We start from the raw sequence: 5,209 nt of genomic DNA on the forward strand, positions 1-5,209 counted from the left end.
ATGGGTTAAGTGTTTGATTGTTTTACTTTTATATGAGAATGCTTTGGTTGTGTGTTTACTCTGAGTTTTAATGGATATTGTGATGACAGATGAGATTGAGAAATGAGTCAGTTTGCTTCTGGGTAATCACCATTATAATATTGGATGCTAGAGTAGATTCAAGAATTAATGAAATCATTTTAGGTCTTTGCTTAATGAGTTGGAGTTTGTTAATCTTAAATTGTGGGTGCTGAGGTTAATAAGGATGAATAGGAAAACATAGCCCGAGAGGGTATGTAACATCTTAGTGAGTTCGATTTACACCATTGTGTATGAATGGGATTGTAGTGTATGTTAGGTTTAACCCATAAAATCCAAATGAAGTCAAAACCCTACCTATTTACTTGAATTGATTTTCCGTGTTTTAATATTGCCCTCTTAGTTAAGTTTAGTTTAAAATTTATTGTTAAGTTTAATGCAATTAGCTCATCAATCCAAAGAAGTCGTTTGCTTCAACTTGATAAATTAGTAGACTTAGTGCAGCTACAGTCTCGTGGGAACGATACTTTACTCATCATTATATTACTTGTGCGATTAGTATACTTGCTACATATTGCATGTTGTGAGGAAACACGCATCAAGTTTTGGCGCCGTGTCGGGGAATGTTTTAAGTTAAAATGAGTCTTTCTATAGTTGGCTAGATTGGAGTTTTTAATTTTGTTTATTTTTTTTTATTTTTCAATTGGTTTGTGATCTCACTTTCCTCACTTTGTCGTGCAGTTCATGAGAAGAGCGAGACGTCAACCAGTGGTTCCTGTTGATCTTGAGCTTGAGAGAACCATTAGACGAGTAACAGAGAGAGAAGAGAAGAGAGGGTTGTTGTGGACGAGCAAGAATAGTTGTTGGAATGGCTGAACCAGAAACAGGACACTGAGGGAATTTTTAGTTCCCACCGTGAATGGGAGGGGCGAGTATTACTAGACACATACAGGTGCAAGCAAACAACTTCAAAATCAAGCGGCAATCATCAGATGATCCAGCAGTCGGTTAGATTTAATGGAAATTTAAAGGAAGACCCGAATCAGATATTGCAAATTCTTAAAAATTTGTGACACCTTCAAGTCAAATGGAGTTTTGGAGATGCTATTAGGCTGAGATTGTTCCCATTCTCGTTGGGAGATAAAGCTAAGGGGTGGTTAATGGCATTACCCCCGGGAACAATACAACTTGGAATGAGCTATCACGAAATTCCTTACCAAGTTCTTTCCTCTAGCTAAGTCAGCAAAATTGAGAAATGATATCACATCATTTCTACAAGAGGATTCCGAGTCGTTGTATGAGGCTTGGGAGAGATACAAGGAGTTAATGAGGAAGTGTCCACACCCTGGGTTGCCAGTTTGGCTTCAAGTCTAAACGTTCTACAATGGGTGATGGGTTAATGTGCAAACCATGGGGATGTAGCTTCAGGAGGGGCCTTGCAGATAAGACACCAGAGGAGGCTTAGAGTTGCTTGAGGTTTTTGGCAAGCAACAATTATCAAAGACCAAATGAGAGAGCAACATCAAGGAAATCTTCGGTTCTTCATGAAGGTGATGCCTTTACAGCCATCTCAGCCCAACTCACCAGCCTTCAAAAATAGTTGGGAACTATGCAGGTAAACTCTGTACAAGCACTCAACTAACGTGTGATTTTTGTGCAGGGAACCATGTGAGCAGCGAGTGTCAAGTGGGAACACATTTGCTTGTCATCTTCATCAAAGGAGCAAGTAAATACTTGGCAGGAAATCAAGACAACCAAACAAAACCCGTTTTCCAACCAAATACAACCGGATGGAGAAATCATCCAAATGGCTTGGGAAATCAGAAACAGCAAAATACCATGGAACCGAAACAGTTTCCAAATAACAACCAGGGTGACAAATCAACGGGAGATCAAGAGTGTCGAAGTGGAGGATATTGTTTGGAAATTTATGCAAGAAACCACAAGATTCATGAATGAGACGAGGACGAATTTCAGAAATCAAGGGGCGTCCATTCGGACTTGAGGTATGATGGGCCAATTGCCGAGAAACTTAATGAAGAACCGTAGGGGTCTCTGCCAAGCAACACAGTGACTAACCCACGTGAGCAGCAAATGCCATTATGTTTGAGGAGTAGGGGACAGTTTGGAAGAGGTTGAACAAACTAAAAGGAGAATCTGAAGAGGAAGTTGACGAAGAAATGAGCTGAAAAGAAACCAAGTGGTTTAGAGGATGAGAAAAACGAAAAAGTGAAAGACAAAAGAAGAAGGAAAATTGCCATTTCCAGAGATACCACCAGAGTTGGCACCATCAACCCCACCGTGCCTTTTCCTCAAAGATTGAAGAAGAAAAAAATCAGGATAAGCATTTCAAAGTTTATTGAAATTTTTAAAAAATTGACATTAACATTCATTTTGCGATGCATTGCAGCAGATGCCGAGTTATGCGAAGTTCCTGAAGGAAATCTTATCGAACAAAGGAAGTTAGAAGACGAGGAAATGGTGATGCCACCGGAGGAGATGGTAGTGTCCCCATGCTCCAGATGAATACACTCGAAGCTCAAAGATTCAGGGAGTTTACTATTCCTTTATAAGAGATATTACATTTGATCGTGTTTTGTGTGATCTAGGAGCTCGATTAATTTGTTGCGCCTTTTCTGTTTTTCAGGAGATTGGAATTGGTGAAGTAAAGCCAACGACCATGTCATTGCAATTAGCGGATAGGTCAATAAAACACCCAAGGGGGATAGTGGAGGATGTGCTGGTAAAGGTGGGAAAGATAATTTTTCCAGCAGACTTGTGGTGTTGGACATGGAAAGAGGATAATGAATTCCTCTCATTTTAGGCCCGACCATTTTGGCCACGGGGAGAGCACTGATCGATGTGCAAAGGCGAAGTTACTGTTGAGGGTTCAAGATGAGACAGTAACTTTCAATGTTTTGAGGCAATGAAGTTTCGGCTGAATCGGATTCATGTTTTAGGTCGATGTGGTGGATAAACTGGTTGTGGACACTATTGAAGAAAACACCCCACAGTTACCTCTAGAAGCGTGTATAGCCAAGTCAAAAAACGTAGGGTAGAAGAGTCGGAGAGGAATGATTGTGCTAGGATGTTAGAAGCACTTCAACCGATTGATGAGGTCAGATATAGAATTTGAGGAGTTTGATTTTGACAAAGAAAAGGAAAAGGAGAAAAATGAAGAACCTCCAAAGCTTGAATTGAAACCTTTACCTTCAACCTCCAATATGCTTATCTGGAGACTCGAAACCTTCCCGGTGATATAGTTCAGATTTGAGTACATTAGAGAGAGCGATTTATTAGGGTGTTGAGAGAACATAGACTAGCAATTGATGGACCATCTCGGAACATTAGAGGCATTTCGCCATCATTTTGCATGCATAAGATACTCATGGAGGATGATTTTAAGCCTAGGGTGCAACCACAGCGGAGATTGAATCTTTCGATGAAGTAGTGGTGAGAAAGGAGGTGGTGAAACTCTTAGATGCGGGGATTATTTACCGATTTCCGATAGCCCATGGGTGAGCCGGTACAAGTGGTTCCGAAGAAGGGAGTAGTACGTGGTAAGGAATGAGAGTAAGTTAATACCAACGAGGACGATGACGGGTGGAGAGTATGCATTGGTACCGTAAATGAATGAGGCGACAATGAAGGATCTTTTCCATTACCTTTCATTGATAGATGTTGGAGAGGTTCGCAGGACATGCCTATTAGTTTCCTGGATGGGTATTCAGGATATAATCAGATTGCCATCGCTCCTAAGGATCAAGAGAAAATGACCTTCACTTGCCCCTACGGCACCTTTGCTTACCGAAAGGATGCCATTTGGGTTATGCAATGCACCAGCAACATTCCAAAGATGCATGATGTCAATCTTTGGAGACATGGTGGAACGGTTTATAAGTCTTCATGGAGACTTCTCAGTTTTGGTTCATCATTTGATAGCTGTCTAACTAATCTCTTTTGTTTGCAGCGATGTAAGGAGACAAATTTGGTGCTAAACTAAGAGAAATGTCACTTCATGGTCAAGGAAGGAATAGTGCTGGGGCATAGGATATCTAAGGATGGAATAGAAGTTGATCGAGCAAAGACAGAAGTGATTGAGAAGCTACCACCACCATCAAATGTCAGGCATTCAAAGTTTCTTGGGGCATGCGGGGTTTTACAAACGTTTCATCAAGGATTTTTCTAACATTTCTAAACCCTTTTGCAATTTGTTGAATAAAGATGTTGTTTTTGACTTTAAGATGATTGCATGCAGCTTCTAACTCTGAAAAATTATTAGTATCTACATATTATTGCAGTTCCAATTGGGGACTACCTTTCGAATTAAGTGTGTGATTAGTGATTTTGCTTTAGGGGTAGTTTTAGGATAGAGGAAAAACAAAATGTTACATGTAATTCAGTATGCTAGCAAAACACTCGTTGATGCACAATTGAATTACACCACACTGAAAAAGAAATATGGCTTGTTAGTTTTTTGCTTTTGACAAGTTTCGTTCTCATTTGTTAGGTGTGAAGGTGATCGTATACATGGACCATTCCGCAATCAGGCACCTATTGGCAAAGTAAGAAGCAAAACCGCGGCTGATAAGATGGATTTACACTTCAGGAGTTCGAGTTGGAAATTCAGGACAAAAAGGGGTCAAAAATGTGGTGGCGGATCACTTGTCAAGGATCAAAAGACCAATCAAGGGAAATGAAGAGGAATTGCCAATTACAGAAACATTTCTGGATGAGAAGTTGATGAGAGTGGAGGAAGCACCATGGTATGCGGATTTTTGCAAACTATTTGGCATCAAGGGTGCTCCCAAGTGGTATGACATATCAACAAAAGAGAAAATTCTTCTCAGATTTGACGTACTATTTTTGGGAAGAACCTTTCTTTACTGACTTGTGCTGATCAAATAATACGGAGATGTGTCCCAGAGGAGGAGATGGAAAGCATTCTACGGCATTGTCACGAGAAGGAAGTAGGTGGCCATTTTGGGGGAGCTAGAACAGTAGCCAAGGTTTTACAATCAGGTTTTATTGGCCAACCCTCTTCAAGAATTCCTTCCGGATGATTAAGAGTGTGGACCATGTCAACGGATGGGTAGTGTTTCAAAAAGAGATGAGATGCCGTTGAACAATATATTGGTGGTTGAGCTTTTTGATGTGTGGGGGATTGATTTTATGGGTCCTTTCCCAAGTT

At 40.5% G+C, this 5,209-nt stretch overlaps 1 non-coding gene across 1 annotated transcript; it reads right to left on the minus strand.

Moving 5' to 3' along the window:
- Positions 1-1,263: 1,263 nt before the first annotated feature.
- LOC116121953 lies at positions 1,264-1,370 on the minus strand. The gene has a single exon (XR_004126812.1). It is a non-coding gene; the product is annotated as a small nucleolar RNA R71 (small nucleolar RNA).
- Positions 1,371-5,209: the final 3,839 nt, after the last annotated feature.

The sequence above is a fragment of the Pistacia vera genome, unplaced genomic scaffold, assembly GCF_008641045.1.
Source record: "Pistacia vera cultivar Batoury unplaced genomic scaffold, PisVer_v2 Contig129, whole genome shotgun sequence".
In the NCBI taxonomy this organism is placed as follows: Eukaryota; Viridiplantae; Streptophyta; class Magnoliopsida; order Sapindales; family Anacardiaceae; genus Pistacia; species Pistacia vera.